The sequence below is a fragment of the Arvicanthis niloticus genome, chromosome 17 (genome assembly GCF_011762505.2).
Source record: "Arvicanthis niloticus isolate mArvNil1 chromosome 17, mArvNil1.pat.X, whole genome shotgun sequence".
In the NCBI taxonomy this organism is placed as follows: Eukaryota; Metazoa; Chordata; class Mammalia; order Rodentia; family Muridae; genus Arvicanthis; species Arvicanthis niloticus.
In genome coordinates, this window is record NC_047674.1 from 18173896 (window position 1) to 18193540 (window position 19645).

The window sequence follows — 19645 nt, forward strand, 5'->3', positions numbered from 1 at the left end:
ACGAGACTAAGAACCCACAAAAGGGAACCCCAATTTCCCTGGTAACATGTCCTGTCAAAAATCCAGGATGGAATACATTCCTTAGGATATCTGTTCTGGCTCAGACCTGATAAAACAAAGAAAAAGCTTCATGAAACTCAACGAAAGATTTCTCAGGGGCAGGGGTCACAGAAAGTGGTCTTTGCCTTCCCCAGTGAAGATTAGAAAGCACATTACATACAACTCTACAGTCTCTAAAATATGACTTCTTGGTATTTTATTTGATCACTTAAAAATTCACTGTAAAAGAGATTCCCATTTGTAGAAGAATTTCCCTCCTTGCTAATTGGCTACTAAGACAAGGAAAGATATAGAGTGGTCATGACAAGCCCAGTCTTTTGACTTTTTTTGTTTGCACTGCACTTTTGTTTAAGCCCTTCTCTATGGCATTTGGGTTAAATTCTCTGTCTTGAGGTAGAAATTTGCTGCTAGTCTGTAGAGAGTCACACATGCCCTGGAAAGTGTGGATTTAGCAATAACGAGTGCTTACTCCAATGGAGGAAGCCACTGGATTGATGATCTCAATTTTTTAAATGGCAAATGAGTACCATAAAAACTGGGGGGGGGGGGGGGGGCTTTATCAATTTATGTTTCTATATGACTGGACGGATAGATAGATAGATAGATAGATAGATAGGTAGGTTTACCATCAGCCTAATGCTTATGTACTATCTACATGATACCAAGGTTGCATACAAATAATGTATCTTGGTTACATTAACTAAAATTGTTAAATTATGCTCATCACATGCCTTAAGTAAATCTTAGACAAATAAGCTATGTTAAGATCAGGCTATGTCCTGATCTTACTATACTGCTATACTGCCTAAAATTGCTTTTTTTTTTTTTTTTCAAATTATGCCTTCCCTAAGAGACTTATTTATTTATTATTAGTCTGTATGGGTGTTTGTCTTCATGCACACCATGCACTATGTACATATGGGTACCCACAGGGTGGCTAGACCAGGGTGTCACATCTCCTAGAACTTGAGTTCCAGGTGGTTACAGGTCACCAGAAGTGAGTACTTGAAACCAAATCCAGGTCCTATGCAAGAGCAGCAGGTGTCCTTAACCAGTGAGCCATTTCTCCATCCCCATGAGGTAAACAGCCCCACCAACCTGCCATCCTACGTCTTACATCTTATGTGTGAGTTAGGCTGACAGGCAGAGAATTATCACTTGGCCTTGGGGATTCTGCTCTACTCAGCTGCAGCTGTTGACGCTGTACCTAACAGGCATCAGCTTCCCTTCCTGCTCATTTTTTAGACCCAGGTCTCCCCTTTTTGCTCTGCAGCTAGATTCAACTCTGCATCTTCCTGCTCAGTCCTGTGACCCACAGCTGCAGCTTCTTCTCTGTGAGTGGCTTGAGTTCTCAGTGTGCCATCTTGTCAGTACAGACTATTTACATTTCTATCAACCTACTTCTCAAACCTCCAGAAACTCTGCTATAGCCTCTTTATCCTTTTATAGCATAACCCACATACTCACAACACAGAGAAAGAGATGTTTACTGTGTAATGTGTGATATAAGAGTTAATATTAGTAATTACAATAGAAGAAGAGAATCTCTGTTCACCTCTGCCAGACTACCAAGGGAAATAAGAATATCTGGCAAACTGCTGAAATTGAAGCACTTGAACCTCGTGAATTTATTCTTATTCAATAAATCCTGACATTGTGAAAAGATGCAAGTGTATTCATCTGTTTCTGACATTGCATTTACAACAAGCTAATTAAATTTGATAAAATAAAAATAAATTGCCTTTAAGACTTAACCTATGGAGTTGGAGAGATGGCTCAGTGGTTTAGAGCACTGGTTGCTCTTGCAGAGGATCCAGGTTTGATTTCTAATGCTCATATGATGGCTCAAAACCATATATAACTCCAATCCTGAGGGACTTGATGCCTTCTTCTGACTTCTGTAGACAACAGGCACAAACATGGCACACATACATACATGCAGGCAAAACACTCAAGACACGTAAAGTAAATTTAAAAAATATATATTTTTGAAACAGGGTTTCTCTATGTGACAGTCCTGGCTGCCCCAGAACTTACTTTGTAGACCAGGCTGGCCTCGAACTCACAGAGATCCTCCTGTTTCTGCCTCCCAAGTGCTGGGATTAAAGATGTGTGCCACCACACCTGGCAAAAAAATAAAACTGGAAAAATTAAAGACAACATATATTTCACCGATGTATATAATTATAGGTCTTTTAGACATTTGAGATTAAAAATGTATATATAATGTCCAGCGATTTCAGTTTCATGTGCTGTCTCAGTGTTTGTTTCTATTGCTGTGAAGAGACAGTATGACTATGGCAACTCTTATAAAGGAAAACATTTAACTGGGGCTGGTTTACAGGTTCAGAGGTTTAGTCTATCATCATAATGGCAAAGAGTACGGTGGCATACAGGCAAGCATGATGCTGCAAAAGGAGCCAAGAGCCCTACATCTGGGTTGGCAGGCAGCAGGAAGAGAATGACACTAGGCCTGGCTTGAGCTTCTGAGACCTCAAAGCCCACTTCCCATGACACACTTCCTCCAACAAGTCCACACCTACTCCAATAAGGCCACAGGTCCTAATTCTTTCAAATAATGTTACTTTTGATGAGCCTATGGGGGCCATTTCATTCAAACTACTACCTAGGTTTTCATTAAAATGTAGGACTCCTAAAATTCATTCATTTTAAAGAATAATTTTAACAGGTGTAGTGGCACAAACTTTTAATTTCAGATTTAGGAGACAGAGGCAGGCAGAACTCTATGAGTTCGAACCCAGTGTGGTCTATATACCACCCTGAGTTCCAGGCTAACCAGAGCCATATAATAAAATTCTGTCTCAAAACAAACAATCAATCAAACAAACAAACAGGATAATTTAATCAAGGGACTAAGGATGTAGCTCAGTGGTAGAGTACTTGTGCACCATGCACAAGTCCGTAGGTTTAATAGCCAGCACAAAATAAATAATAATTATATTAATTATATCATATTTTGATTATTATATGTATTACATATAACATTATTATTGATTTCAAAAAGTTTGCAAATTTTATTTAAATTATACATTTTTTATATTACAAAGTACTAAGTAGAAAATTTAATAAAGGTACAATTTTTTTGGTTGTGAGGTTCTTGTTGTTTTGAGACAGTCTCACTATATAGCTCTAGCTGGCCTGGAACTCAATATGCAGACAAGGGTGGCCTCCAACTTACAAATACACTGCATTTGATATTTCACACAGGCTCCAGGGATGGAATGCAGGTTGTCACACATGTGCAGCAAACACTCTTACCTGGGGAGCCATCTCCCTCATCCTGTTTAAAGCCCTTAATGAATTTTAGATTACTGGTTCCTTGTTAAATACTTGCAAATATTTTTTTCCCAGTCTGTCACTTTTGTTTTTTTCAGGGTCATTCACAAAGCAAGACCATTTAATCCTATGAGATACACTGCATTCTCTTGTGGTCCAGGCTTTCTGTGTCCAAGACTAGGAGCTTTTCTCTGTAAGTTTTTTATTTCTATAGCTTATATTTAAATGCATGGTTGACTTTGAGGTCGTTCTTACATAAGGCATGAAATTTGGTTGAGGTTTATTTATTAGCCTGCATTTGCTAAATGCCTCCAGTACTAATTGAAAGGCTATCTAGTTGCTATCCAATTTCTTTACTCCTTTGTCAAAAGTCAACAGTACTCATTGTGTGGCTCTGTTCTTAGTTTCATTTCTTTCATTTCATTCATTTTGCCTGTCTTTTGAAGTTTTTATAGATGGTCTTTATCAAGCTGGCATTTTCCTCTTTTCCTGTGAACTAAGTAAATTCTAGTATGTTTTTGTTAACTGAATGTTGGACTTTTATACTTTTCTATGTTGACTCAACCTCCCCCCCCCCACCCATGCATGCACTTTTAAAAGGTGCTTAATGTCCATAATAATCACTAACTGTTGACTCCAGACCCTGTAGCAGCCATAGATAGATGATAGATAGATAGATGATAGATAGATAGACAGACAGACAGACAGATAAACATTAAAGCGGTTTTTGGATTACTTTCTAGAAATTTCATAAAGCAGTCATAAAATATATAGCCTTTGTAGCTACCCTCTTTTGCTAAGCTTAATATTTCTCTACAAGCTGTAGAGAGCACATATACTCTCTCACCGAGAGAGGCACATAACGGCTCCTTGCTTGGTTCTGATGATCCTATCAGGCAAGAGAATGAGAGTGTCATTAAGGCTACAGCACACACTGAGGAAAGATCAGCCACTTCCCCAGATATAGCTCAAGAGGGAAGGAGTGCTGCTTGTCCCCAGTCAGCAGGATGGACGACTGACTCACTGCTGGACTCCATGATCATCAATGTGGGAAACAGAGCATCACAGCTCACGTTCCAATACTTTCAGTCCAACATTAACATCTTGCTCATCCTCGTGAGGACTCTGTATGTGGATGGGGAAAGGGGGTTTTTCAGGTGGTGTGTGACTGGTATTAGGGTGGGTATTGTCAAAGCATTTTATTGCTAAACCATGTCCTTCCTTCTCCTCTAACTAGAGGAAGCAGGATTTTCTTTTCTTTTTTTTTTTAAAATTTTTATTGGGTATTATATTTACATTTCAAATTTTATCCCCTTGCCCCACTTCCCCCCACCACCCAGAAACCTCCTATCCCATTCCCCCTCCTCATGTTTCTATGAGGCTGTGCTCCCACTTACCCCCTGCCCCCACTCCCCATCCCCACCCTCACATCCCCCCCCCCAACTCTGTGTTCATCCTTCATGGGACCAAGAATCTCCTCTCCTACCTATGCCCAACAAGGTCATCCTCCCCTACATATATATCTGGAGTCATGGGTCCCGCCCTATGTGCTTCCAGGCTGGTGGTTTAGACCCTGGGGAGCTCTGGTTGATTGGTATTGTTGTTTTCCTCATGGGGTCACAAACCCTTTGGAAGCAGGATTTTCAATGTCACCTTTCTGTGGTTTGTGAACATCTCAGGTTGGTGGCTTCTGCAGAACCCTTAGACTTACAGGAAGCAAACAGGAACTCCCAAGGAATTCCATGTTATTCTTCAAGTCCGAGAACCCCAGGCCTCCTTTGCCACCATTTACAATCCTCTCTGACCTCATGCTGTCATTTGTGAGGAGGACCAGAAAAGAGCAGTGTACTCCATTGTTGACAGAAACAGAAGTTGTTTTTAGTATTTTACAACAGTAATTTATAACTAATTTTCTCAATGAACTACAACTTATTTAAAGGCACCAAACTGTATTTTATCATCATTTCTTCAGACTATCAAAAGGAAACAAGAATGAATCCTAGCATTTGCTAAAAGCATACAACACATCGAGCAAATTACATAGTTGTACAGAAAACCTTGGTAATGTCTCTTTCTCTTTCCTTTATCCTATATACACTTCCTTCATTTGCTATTTACCACAGGCTTGATGCTGCTAAGTTGGCTGTTATAAACATGAATGTTTTACTGCTAGCAGACCACCTGCCTCTTGATGAGGAATTTGTTATACAGAGTCATGAACAAACTTCTATTAGAACACAAGATAGCAAATGAGCAAACTGCCAAGGAGGGTCTGAGTAGCAAATGTCTAATTGTTCCAGAGGGAGAAACCAATGTTTACACAAGCTAAAATGTCCCCAGCAACTAAGGAAGAATGCACAGGGTGAGCAAGATGACAGACTAAAGCTGCCTGAGGAATGAATGGCTGACACAGAACAGGTGGCCACATTGGAACCTGACATAAGGATTTTCTTTTTGTTTGTTTGTCTGTTTCTTTTTTAAAAATTTATTCTTTAATCTTTTCTTACAATCTGGGTCCACCCTCCCACACCTCCTCCCCCAGTGCCCCCATCCCATCTCCAAGAGGATGTCCCCACTCCACCCCACCCCTAGCCCACCAGACCTCCTCACTTCCTAGAGCCCCAAGTCTCTCGAGGGTTAGGTGCATCTTCTCTGACTGAGGCCAGACCCGGCAGTCTTCTGCTGTGTAAGTGTGGGGGGGCCTCATATCAGCTAGTATATGCTGCCTGGTTGGTGGCTTAGTGTTTGAGAGATTGAGTGTTTGGGGGGTTCAGGTTAGTTGAGACTGCTGGTCTTCCCATGGGGCAGCTTCTTCTAGCTTTTCCCCAATTCAACCACAGGGGTCTCCGGCTTCTGTCCGTTGGTTGGGTGCTAGTATCTGTATCTGACTCAGCCACTTGTTGGGCCCCTCAGAGGTCAGCCATGCTAGGCTCCTGTCTGCAAGCACAACACAGCATCAGTAACAGTTTCTGGACCCCAGGCCTCCCATTGAGCTGGATCCCAGTTTGGGCCTGTAAGTGGATCTCATATCAGCTGGTGTATGCTGCCTGGTTGTTGGCTCAGTGTCTGAGAGGTCTCGGGGACCAGGTTAGTTGAGACAGCTGGTCTTCCTATAGATGTCCCACAATGGAAGAATAGATACAAAAAATATGGTTTATTTACACAATAGAATACTACTCAGCTACTAAGAACGAGGACATCATGAGCTTTGCAGGCAAATGAATGGAATTAGAAAATATTATCCCGAGTGAGGTAACCCAGACCCAAAAGGACATGCATGGTATGTACTCACTAATAAGTGGATATTAGCCAAAAGTACAGGCAGTGGGGAGGTCTGGTGGGGTGGAGATTGGGGGGTAGAGACACCCTCTTGGGGACAAAGATTGGGGGAGGTATGGGAAGGGGAGCTGTGGGAGGTGGAGCAGACTGTAAAGGGGATGAAGTCTGGACTGCAAAAAAGGACTAAAGAATAAAAATAATAAAAAAAAATCCTAAAGTATTCAAAATAATTAGAGCAAATAAATGAGTTCTAGAAGATTGCAGGTTACATAATTTATACAAATAAATATCAATAGTGTTTCTAAATATTAGCAAAGGCCAATTTAAAAATAAAATTAAGAAAGCAATCTTATTTACAATATAACTAAACTTTGCATAGGTGCAAATTAGCACAAAGGTGAAAGTTTATGTATTTGAATGTTATAAAATATCACTGAAATATTTTAAACAAAAAGAAATACATCAGAGAAAAAGATGTTAAGTTAGCAAAACTACTACTGATCTTATAGGCTTAACACAATTATTAACAAAATTCAAGATCCTGTTTCCTGTCTCCTCAGACTGACAAGCTGATCCTAAAATTCATAGAAAAATGTAAAACAGAAGCTCAGAATAGTGACAAAAATCTTAAAATAAAAAAAGCAGAGTTGAGAGATTCCCTTCCACCACCCCAGAATCAACAGGGGTGACCTTAGCTGTGACTCGCAGCATTGGAGATATGAAACCTGAGGAGGCACCTCCTGTAGCCAGGCAGAAACCCCGGTGGAACAATAGGGACACCAACCAACCCACGGAATATTTGACCTCAGATTTATTCTGTCTATAAGAAATGCATGGAGGGCAGATAGAGCAGAGACTGAGGGAATGGCCAAGCAATAACTGGCCCAATGAGAGACCCATCAGAATGGGCAAGCACCATCCCTGATACTATTAATGATACTGTTATATTTGCAGACAGGACTCTAGAAAGGCTGTCCTCTGAGAGGCTTCACTCAGCAGCTGACTCAGGGTGATGCAGATACCCACATCCAAACATTGGATGGAGCTTGGGGACTTTTATGGAAGAGCCAGGGGAGGGAATGAGGGCCCTGAAGGGAATAGGAACTCTATAGGAAGACTGACAAGGGTCAACTAATCTGGACCCTTGGGGCTCTCAGAGACTGAAGCACCAACCAAAGAGCATAACATGGGCTGTACTGAACCCTCCCTCAACATACTACCAAATGTGCAGCTTGGTCTTCATGTGGGTCCTGAACAACTGGAGCAGGGCCACCCCAAAAACTGTAGGAAATGTTCTTCTAGCTGGGCTGTCTTGTCTGGCCTGAGTGGGAGATGCCAAGACTTAATGTGCCAGGGTCGGGGAAGACCCAAGGGGGCCTCCACCGACTCTGAGGAGAAGGGAGTATGTGGGAGTCATTGTGGGAAGGTTAACTGGAAGGGAGAGCAGTGATCAGATGTAAAGTTAATTTTTAAAAAGTAGAGTTGAAAGACTTATGCTTCTCTGTTTCCAAATTCAGCACAAGATTACAGTAATCTAAGCATCATGGCCACTAGCAGAAACACAGAACTGAGAGTTAATAACATAAATAAAGCTACACTTATGATCGATTCATCTTCAGCAAGGGTGACAAGATAATTCAATCTGGGAAAATCATTTCAATAATAAGAACAAAGTATAATGGTGCAAATATATGCAATATCCACAATGGAACTTACTACTTTGTTTACTAACTTCAAAAATGAACCAAAAGGGGTTGGGGAGATGACTCAATTATGAAGCAAATATTTACATAAACATGAGGACCTGTGCTCTGGTGCCCAGTTCCCAGGTAAAAAGCTACAGAGTATATAATCTTTATTTTATAAATTATAAATTTTATTATATATAATATATATGATTATTATAAATTATAAGCTATAATGCCAGTGCTGGAGAGGCAGAAACAGGGGGATTCCTGGAGTGCATTGGCTAGCCAGTCTAGCTAAGTCAGGGAGTTCCAGGTTCAGTGAAAGATCTTACCTCAAAAAATAAGGTAGAGCCAGGCATGGTGGCACACGCCTTTAATCCCAGCACTGGAGACAGAGGTGAATTTCTGAGTTCAAGGGCACCCTGGTCACCCTGGTCTACAGAATGAGTTCCAGGACAGCCAGGGCTCTACACAGAGAAATCCTGTCTCAAAAATAATCAAAACAAACAGAAACAAAACAAGGCAAAATAAGGTGGAGAGCACTGTGAAGAAATCTATCTCCTTTGTCTATTTTCTAGTGAAGGCAACACTGGATATCAACTTCTGACCTCCATACAAACATGCATATGCATGTACATGTACCCACATGCGCATGCATGCACATACACACACACACCACAGACACTCAAAATAACTAATAAAAATAACAAGAGCAATAGTCATTCTTTTCCTGTGTTGCTGAGATGACTAGAAATTGGATGCTTACCTTACACTATTTACAAAAATCAACTAAAAACTTATCATAAGCATAAATATAACAATACTGTAAACCTCTTAGAAAGACTGTATGTACATTGTTGTGATCTCTTGGTCAACGATTACTGAAATAAGACATCAAAAGTATCAGCAATATAAGAAGACAGGCTGGCACCCATCAAACTTAGAAACATCTCTTCTTTATTGTTGCTGGACTGTGTTTTGCAGGTAGAAATTGAGCCCAGGGTCTTGCACATGCTAGGCAAGCACCACTGTGTTGTTACACTCCTAACTCTGAAACTCCCATGCTCCTAGAATACTACCAAGAACGTGAGACTGAAAGACTGAAAGGAGGTACACTTGTAATTCTAGCACTTGGGAAGCCAAGGCAGCAGGCTCACATATTGAAGACCAGCCTTGGCTACATAGCTAGTGAGGCAAGCCTTGGCTGCATAGCAAGAGCCTGTCTGAAAAAAAAAAAAAAAAAAAAAAAAATGTGGGATAGAAGGGATAAAAAGAAGTGAAGGAGGGAATAAGGAGGAGTGAAAGAAATACAAGACAAACAAATGGGAGAAAAAAAATTTTTTTGTTTGTTTGTTTTTTGAGGCAGGGTTTCTCTGTATAGCCCTGGCTATCCTGGAACTCACTCTGTAGACCAGGCTGGCCTCAAACTCAGAAATCTGCCTTCCACTGCCTCCCAAGTGCTGGGATTAAAGGTGTGCGCCATCATTGCCTGGCAAATCTTCAACTTCTATATCTGATAAATGACTAAAATATATAAACAACCCTTAAAATAAACAATAAAACACAAATAAAAAAACAAACAGAGCTTGCATAGCTATTTCTTCACAGAAGATATTATAAATGGCCAAGATTCTCATAAGAATATAGTCAGTATCACTAGTCATCAGAAAAATGACACTGCACACCCACAAGCATGGTTATGTCATAAGTACACGTAGCAAGTGCTGGTGAGGAGTGGAGCAACCGAGACACTGCGCTGCATTGTTGTTGGACCTGCAAAAAGGTGCAGCCATGAGGAAACAGTTTGGCAGATACTGGAAAACTAAATACAGACTGACCATATGGCCCACAATTCCACAGTGAGCAATATCTAATGGTACCTTTCCACAGAAAAACCCAGTATCTGAATACAGCAGCATGATTTGTACTGGTGAGGCAGCAGCACCAACTGGATGTCTCACAACCAGAAGAGCAGAATGTGGCGCATTGCCACAGTGCACTACTACTCAGCATGGAGAGAGATGCAGATCAATACAATAAAACAGATGAAGCTTGAAAACCCATTAAAGAAAAGCTAGCTAGAAAACCCAATGCCTGTTTAAAACAGAAACATTGTAAAAACTGAATGTCCACTAGTGGTTGCTAGAAACTGGCAAGGGATGGTGGAGAGTTAATGGAGATTTCTCCTGGGTATGATGGAAACATTATAGAATTAGACAGTGCTTATAGAATTAGACTAAGTCATTAAATCCATGACTTGGTGACTATGAAAGACACCATGAACTAGCAATCTGAAAGGGTCAATTTCTTGGTATTGAATAATAATCTCATTATGAAAATCAAAAAGACTTGAGAACCCTTAAAATCAGTTCTCTATACCCTCATTTGTTCCAAACCCTAAATCACTTACAGAAAAATATTTTTCATATCAGTGTAAATTTCCAATTTCTTTAGAATATGTACAATTAGTCATCTTACCCACACATTCATATTTCTGTACCATAAAAGGTAAATTAACTGTCTTCTCTGCCAGTAGGCATTGCTGCATCTACTTGTTGGCTGTTTTTCTTTTCTGAGAGTCATGCTATTTCCCATAAGCTCAGGAGCTGGCAAAGCGCTAAAGACAGTACACACAACTGTGAATGTACAGTTAGTTGTACACCTGCTGAGGATGCATTAATTACTATCTGCAGGTTTCTTGCCAGTTCACAGTGAGCTGGGACAGACATGAAAGAAATAATATTACAGATACTTTCAAATGATACTGACAGCTTCTTCCAGATGCCAAACAGTCTAATCATTCTTCCTTCTAGTTAAGAAAAGCCATATTCCAGGAAACAAGCCCCAGTGGTTTTATAACCCTGCACCTATCCTTGAATAAGATGCAAAGAAGTGTGCTGCATGAGTAACTCAACAAGAAGCCAATGTGGCCAAACTGGAATCCAGGACACAGCTGGTGCAAATACAATCCTTTATTTGCTTATTACAACCTATGCCAAGCTCACCTTCCTTATTTTATATTCTAGATGTTTAGCTTGCTTCAGTCAATCTAAAGTATCTGCCCTGCCTGTTGCAATATCAATTAGAATAAAGGACTACTGTCTCCTGTGACTTTTACTTTTAGGGCAAGCTGAGCTGATGATGTATGAAAGGCAGAAGAGCTGGCAGCAGCAGTATGACAGCATGTGGCTGTGAAGGAGTGGATGACAAAGACTGTGGAAGTGATAGAGTGTTGTGAGGTTCAAAAAACACATGGACTCTTAAAGCCAACAGGAAGTCTTTATTCACAGGCCAGCCAGTTATCCAGGGAACTCTCCCAAATCGTGTAGCCATGAGCCTTACTGTTCTTGGCTTTCTTTTTCCTCCCCCCCCCCCCGCCCCCCCAAGACAGGGTTTCTCTGTGTAGTCTTGGCTATCCTGGAACTCACTCTGTAGACCAGGCTGGCCTTGAACTCAGAAATCCGCCTGCCTCTGCCTCCCAAGTGCTGAGATTAAAGGCGTGCGCCACCACCGCCCGGCTGTTCTTGGCTTTTTATGCACCAAAAAACCATATCCTGGTTGACTCACTTCAATTAGCAAGAACAATTAGTAATAAGCAGAGCTACAGAAGCCAAAAGACAAGGTTAGTACATTTAAGGACTTTCCTTAAATGTTCTTATTTTGGCAGGTGTTATAGTCTACATGCTGGGCTCTTAGATCAGAATGGTGCTATGGTGCCTTTAACACAAGATAGCAGTTGTGAAAGGGGCCCACTACAAGGGGAGCCAAGATTTCAGATGGTAGAAAGTGGGTGTGGGATACTGCTGGCTCAAGTCACTAGGAGCTATCCTAGCTTGGAGGCCAGGTGTCCTGATGTCCAAGACAACTACAACACTCCCACCACTGGAAAGATCAAGGGTTCCACTATGTAGTTCAGCATTTTTAGAATTATATTCAATAAAACACCAATTCCCTGAGATGATCCAGGAGAAATATTTTAATTCAATATTTTCCAAAAGCACTTGCTATCAAACACTCTTTCTTCATGACACCTATGGAAATCCCAAGGAACATAGGTGTGACCCATGAAACCTTCTGAAACAAAAACCATGAACAACATATAACCTACACCATCTTTTGGAAAATTCTAATCCAGTCAGAAAAATCCACATTATAAAAGATAATGGTTACTCCTGTCTACTCTCCCAGAGTCACCCAGGGGGTTCTGGGAGGAGGTAGGACTGATTTCTAGTGTTCTTCTACGCTGCCACCCTGCTTTCTCTGAGGAGCCTTTTTCTAAATGGCAATTTAATCATATTGGACTTCCTGATAAACAGTAAGGTCATTAGTCATTTAATGTTGGTTGTGTTTGAAGGTTTTCCCACAAAGGCCTGACCTGAAAGAGGTTAGTATTCTATGACTCCTCCTTCAACTTGCTAGTTCAAGGTTGGTTTACCTGGAGTAAGAAGAAAATTTCTTTGGGAACTCTCCACCTTGAGGATATTTCAATATTTCTTACCACAACACCCTTTCTGTGCTCAGTATTTTTAGCTCATTGTTTTCTATTTTGGCAGCTGAGAAGCTGCAGTTTGTAATTTTACCTCCAGCTTCATATTTCTTCTTAAAAGTGAATACAATGTCCTGTTTATAATAATAAAATCACTAGTTGGCAGAACGACATTAAATGGAAAAAAAGAGAGAAAGAGAGAGAAAGCAATTGGAAAATTTAGAGCAAGCAATTTTAAGTGCCAAGTTTCACATTTGTAATGGTCTGGTGGAGGTCACCGGGCTTCCTTTTTATTGAGGGAATAGTAAGAAACAGATATCTCAAGCTCTCTTGTAAAAAGCTATAGAAACCGTTCCTGTTTCAATGAAGCTCATGGCTTTACCAAAAAGTGATGTGATTCAAATGTCTACACTAATACTAGCTATTGGAAAAACATAAAAATCAAGTTAACAGGGTATTTTCCCCTCCAATGTATTTAGGTATTTGTTCTCTCCTTGAATTGAACTTTTAAGCTTCAGTTTCCTATTCTAATTCAGTAACAAAGGAAACAACACAGTATGAATGAACTGAAAAAAAAAATGCAGCCTGACTTGGAAATAACCCTGGGGTTTCTCAGGCTTCACATAAAACCAAGTTTAAGCAGCTCCCCCATCACAATATTTTCCTAGCCCCCAAATGCTTGCAGGATTGGTGCTGTTTAACCTCAGGTGCCCTGCTAGAAAGAGCTACAAGTCTAGGCCATGCAAGTGGGGATTCTCCAGAGATGGGAGCCAAATGTCTAAAAGAATGGTGAGCCCAATCAGAAGGGCCAGATCACCCCTGCGAGTTCACACCAGCCTTACTTTTTAAAAATTGCTAACCAACCATTTTTCTTTTCAAAATAAACACTATTTCTCTCAACTTCAGTTTGCAAAATATTACCCCAATTCCACTGGACTAAAAAACTGGAATTTTACTGACATAATTGGATTATGAGGTTTAAAGATTGATGGAACTTTTCTGTTCCAAATATAATTGTTAAATACCAAACCTAAACGGGTGTGTAGAAGCTCTTACGTAGCGGGAGCCAGGGGACACTGCAGGCTCCAAGGCAGGGCGACCCGGGGAGGGTCTCACAGTCTGATGGTACACATCCTTTCTGTGGAGATGACTTCAGTCCCTCCAGCTCCTAACTGCTGCCTTGAGTCTTAGCTCTCAGTTCTGCAACCTTAGCTTGATTGTTCACACCCACATTACAGCACCTGTCACTCTCTGCAGTACTTAACCTCAATACGAACCCGATTCTCTGAAGATAAAGGTCTACCCTCAGGTGTCTTTGTGTTTTCAGTGGCTAGTTCAATTTTATATATATATATATATATATAAAATTTTATATATATTATATATATATATATATATATATATATATATGTGTGTGTGTGTGTGTTGCATACACATGAAATATATGTAAATGTTTAAGCAGAAAAAGAGGAAATGTTTAAAAAGTCCCAGAAGAGTGGCTTTGAGAGTTTATAGAATGTCTATTAATTTATTTAATAAAAGAGACACACTAGAGCTCAATCTGAATTCTTGGTCAAATTCAAGAAAACGAGCACTGCTTTTTAAATGCCTTTAAATATATGGGATTCTCAGAGAATGCATCACTCTATTATAAATACATATCTAACTACTTCCCTCCATTAATTATAAATACATATCTAACTACTTCCCTCCATTAATTTTTGTTTGTTTGTTTGTTTGTTTTTTCGAGACAGGGTTTCTCTGTAGCCCTGGCTGTCCTGGAACTCACTCTGTAGACCAGGCTGGCCTCGAACTCAGAAATCCGCCTGCCTCTGCCTCCTAAATGCTGGGATTAAAGGTGTGCGCCCGGCCATTAAATTTCAAGTATTTGACTTTGCTTCATATATTTCACTCATGTCCTCTCAAAGGCAACTGAGACAGAAGGTTCATAGGGGCAGAAACCCACATCCACTTCTATTTGTTGTCCAGGGATGGCATATCACAAATATATGCTGGTTGATAAATTAAATAAACCAACCACATATCAGTCAAAGAAAAGGAGCTCATCAGACCCAAACACATTAGCAGAGTCGTCGGCTTTACTTTATATTACATTTTATTGTAAAAAAAATAAAAAACTCACCAGGACTACATAAATATATGAATTAACCCCAATGCCCTCACTACATGTATGGGTCAGTATAAGTGTCATGTGCATATGAAAGAGTCAACATTCTAGAAAATGCATACCATAGGCTCTCTCATGGGTTCCTGGGTCAACTGTAATCTACAGATTTTTACCAAGCCTGCTTGCATGGACTTACAGATCTTATTTAATTTTAGCTAAATTAATCTTTATACCATACACAAGTCATTAAGATATTACTGGAAAGATGCAGAGGCTTACGATAACAGTAACTATCACATCAGTGCTCCTAGAAACAGTAGCACCAAGAACACAGCAAATCTGGTACTTGTTCTGTGTAGGAGCTCATTACAGCCCGGCTGTGACTGTACAATACTGGCTGCCAAGAGCTTTGAGGTACTTACGAAAAGTAAACACATTGATATCCCTTCAAGGGGAAGACAGACTTTTTAACACTGAGGAAAGGGGGTTATTCAATGTGAAAACAAAATACTATATATTTAGAGAAACATTCAAAAACATTTTTCCTTTCTTTCTCTCTCTTTTCTTCTCTCTCTTTTCCTCTCTCTCTCTCTCTCTCTCTCTCTCTCTCTCTCTCTCTCTCTCTCTCTCTCTCTCTCTATTTTTCTCCAGTTCTAGGGTCAAACCAAAAGCCTCACACACCCAGATCTTTTTAACAGATATGTTGAAATGCTTCTCTTATCATATTATTTGGAGCCAAAAATTGTGTCTATGTACAAACTACTAAATTGTCCACATGTACACACCCAAATTGCATACCAGAACTTTACAACTAGTTTTTATGATGTTACTGAAAGAATTCCCTGTGGATTATAAACCTTTTCTTAAAAATGTCTAACACTGGGTGTGATGGTGCCTGCCTATAACCCTAGCATTTGGAAGGCTGAGGCAGGAAGACTGCAGTTTAAGGACAGCCTAAGTTACATAGTGAAACCATGTTTCAAAAAACAAAGCTGAAAAATCCCCAAAGCTAATACTGCAGCTCTTTTTAACCAGTCCACAAGAACTGACTGGTTTTAAATACATGTGGCTCCTGTCTATAGCATAACAGAGTATCATTAAGAATGTCAGGGATTGGTGCTTCCCCACAGGATGGGTCTTAAGTTGGGCCAGTCATTGGTTGTCTGTTCCCTCAGTCTCTGTTCCATCTCTGTCCCTGCACTTCTTGTAGACAAGACAAATTTTGTGTCAATAGTTTTGTGGGTGGGTTGATAACCTTATCCCTCCACTGGAAAGTCCTGCTTGGCTACAAGAGGTGGCCACTTCAGGCTCCATCTCCCCTACTGCTAGGAATCTCAGCTAGAGTCACCCTCAAATAAATTTGGATATATTTATTGAAAGGAACCTAAAATATGAGTATTATGCTTTAGTAAACTCATCTTACATCTTTAAAAAGTTCTCTTATTTATATTGAAAATAGGAACAAGAGTATAGCATACCTGCCTACATCCATATATATATATATATATATATATATATATATATATATATATATGCATGTATTCATGTATGTATGTATGATGATCATTAAAATAGACAGGTCTAGGTCAGCATCTATCTATCTATCTATCTATCTATCTATCTATCTATCTATCATCTATGTATCTGTCTGTCCATCATCTATGTATCTATCATCTGTGTATCTGTCTGTCTGTCTGTCTATCTATCTATCTATCTAACTATCTATCTATCTAACTATTTATCTATCTATGATCATTAGATGATCATTAAAATCAAGTACCAAAGCAGAAAGGACTAGATTAGCCATGGTGGCACATGTGTTTAGTTTCAGCACTTGGGAGAAAGAGGCAGGTGGATTTCTGTGAGTGTCTTGTAGAACATAACATGTTCCAGGCCAGTCAGGAATACATATGGAGACTCTGTCTAAATAAATAAAGCATATAGGACTTACAAATAGATATTTAAATTTCCATGCTACAAGTTGTTAAAGCAAAGTCTAAAAACAATAGTACCCAGCTGACCTGCTTTCAACAAAAGTAAAATTATTAATACAAAGAAACAGGGTTTTAATTACCTTTCAGAAGAAATATCAAAATATCTGAAATTTATTTCATTTTTACTTTTCTTCTTTTGTTTAGGTTTATGATATAAACAACTGATTCATAATGTATTATATTTTTATAATTTTAAAAAGACGTGCATTAGTGGGAATGCATGTTTACCAATGTTTTAGAGATTATTATTTTAGATATCAAGCAGCCATTTAAAACTTTAAATGTAAAAAGAATAATTTAATCTGATCTGAATTTTAGAAACATAATCTTGGGGACAGGAGATGAGAGTAAAAACAGTGGAAAGCTAAAGGGGTTTTAAAAATCTGTTACTACTTTAATGCAGAAGCACCTACAAAGGCCCTCTACTTTTGAGTTCTTTCTCATAGCACATGGTTAGACTTTAACAGAAGCTTTCTGCAGAGCAAGGTCTATTCTGTAGCTCAGCCCAGAAAGCAACGAGGGCCAAACCAAAGGCAAGATGGAGCCATAAAAGGATAACGTGGTGCAACTCTGGCTCCTGTGACCACTGAAACATTTAGTAATTTTCTGTAGGTTACGATCAGGTCAGAGGAAGAAATGAATATATCTATCTTCTGACATTTGTATTTATGATATCTTGAAGTTATTTAAAAGATTTTTAGAAATGGAATGGTATGCTAAGTGAATAGTAGAATATTGTTTCCCTGCCTCTTTATTACTACCCTGAGCCAATTTCTTCCCATGTTAATCATGTATGTGACCAGGCTGATTTACTTCCGTCCATTTTCTATACATACATACTTTTAATGTGTAGATATGTGTATGTTTTACACATGTTTGTATGTACTTATATAGCTCTAGATTACTGACTTCACAAAAATACAATCATAGTCACATGACCTACAGTTTCTTCTTTCACTTAACAATATTTGATGGTCTCCCGTCTAGGACAGACCATATGGATAAAGTCGTTTTTTTTTTTTTTTTTCATAGCCGCAGGTAATGTTATCATAGGGATGGGTAGGCCATAGGTTATTAAACCATTACTGATAGACTCAGCAGTGTCTTCTGTGCTTCCCCTTTACAGTAAAACAGCAATGAAAATCTTGGCTCATAAATCTTTGTACACTTCACTCAGTAGGATATATTTCTGTAAGTAGAGTTTGGGGATAAAAGGTACATTTAAAACTAAATAAGCACTAAATTAGACTTCAAAAATAATGATTATTATTTGAATTTAATCATTCCTCGTTAATTTTTCATTTTTGTCTGGTTTTAGTCTCTTTTCCCACTTTTAAAATTCTTTGACACTTTCCTACATGAATACAATATTATCTTTATTATATCCAGCCCCTAGGTCTTTGTTTTCTGAGACAGAATTTTATCGTGCAGCCCAGCCTGATCTAGAACTCACTGTGGACTAGCATGGATCTCCTGTCTCATTCTCCCAAATCTGTGCCACCACATTTGGCTTCATTAAAGTTTTTTATATAGTCCTAAATTCAGTAAAAGATCTCAGTAAACCTCTTAACTGTACATGAGACAACAAAGGTTCCAGAAGGTTCAGGTTCAAGGTCCAGAGGAGATAACACCCTACGTGCTATGCAGTAACTTCCAGGAGCACACTGTGCCAAGGGAGTTTGAATACAACATGTATTTCCATCAGCCACACTAACAAGTAGGAAGAGATTATTACCTCATTCTCTTCACACACTCTCAGCAAGAAAAGCAAAAACAGACAGTAAGTTCCCAAAAGATACAATGAACAGGACAGAAAAGTACCCTCAGACTTGGTGGAGTACTGGACACTTGGAGCTGAAGACACCATAAGTTCAGCTACAGAGCAAGCAAGTGTGGTGGAAAGACTCTGACACGGGATAACCTCAGCAAAATCCTTCCACAGACTTCGTGGTGGGGTGTATGAAAACTTTCTTGGTTCTAAGTATCTCCATGTGGCATCCAGAATGAATGCCAGTACTGAAACCAAATTCTGAAGAGAAATATCAGAAAAGAACTAACATCCCACAATGAAGAAACATCTTCAAAGAAGATGTTGTTATAAAAATACCACAAAAGTACTTTCCAATAAATTCCAGACCTAAAAGTAAAGCTTTAAAATGAGACTCCAAGCACAAGGTCCTGAATCCTCTGCTATGTGCCTAGAGAGGCCCATTTAGAGGAAGCACTTCTAAGCAGATAACACTGCCTTTCTGTGATGACACTGGGGTCCAGCAAGGAGAAGAGACTAGGTAAAGCTACCTGCAATCTTTTGAAATTAGAATGGTCTAGAACTATTCTAGAAACAAATGTTTGCAAAAAGACAGAAGGTCAATATTTTAAGGCCACACAAATGTTGCAATAACTTTGAAGTTGTCATGAAGAATGGTTGAGCAATATATAAGCAAAGAAGCACACACAGTTGTACTCTACTGTAACCTGACTGAACATGGAATCGTGAATCTCATATCACTTTAGGAAGGTCAGTAACTATTTAGAGCTACTAGTTATTGCTGACATTTTTCAAATCATTAAAATCTGAGATCCACCTTCAGTTGATGAGCCTAAGCAGTGAGCTGGATTTAGCTGGTAATCCATAATTGTTGACCTCTGGCAAAGAAGCACCAGACTTTCAACTGAATCCAAACAGTAGATAAAAGAAAATGTCTTAGCCCAA

General features: G+C 39.4%; 1 protein-coding gene across 6 annotated transcripts in view; it reads right to left on the reverse strand.

The window, feature by feature from the left end:
* The window catches only part of Dis3l2 (DIS3 like 3'-5' exoribonuclease 2), a 309644-nt gene that overhangs the window by 129317 nt on the left and 160682 nt on the right, over window positions 1-19645 (reverse strand). The gene's annotated exons all lie outside the window — the stretch shown is intronic.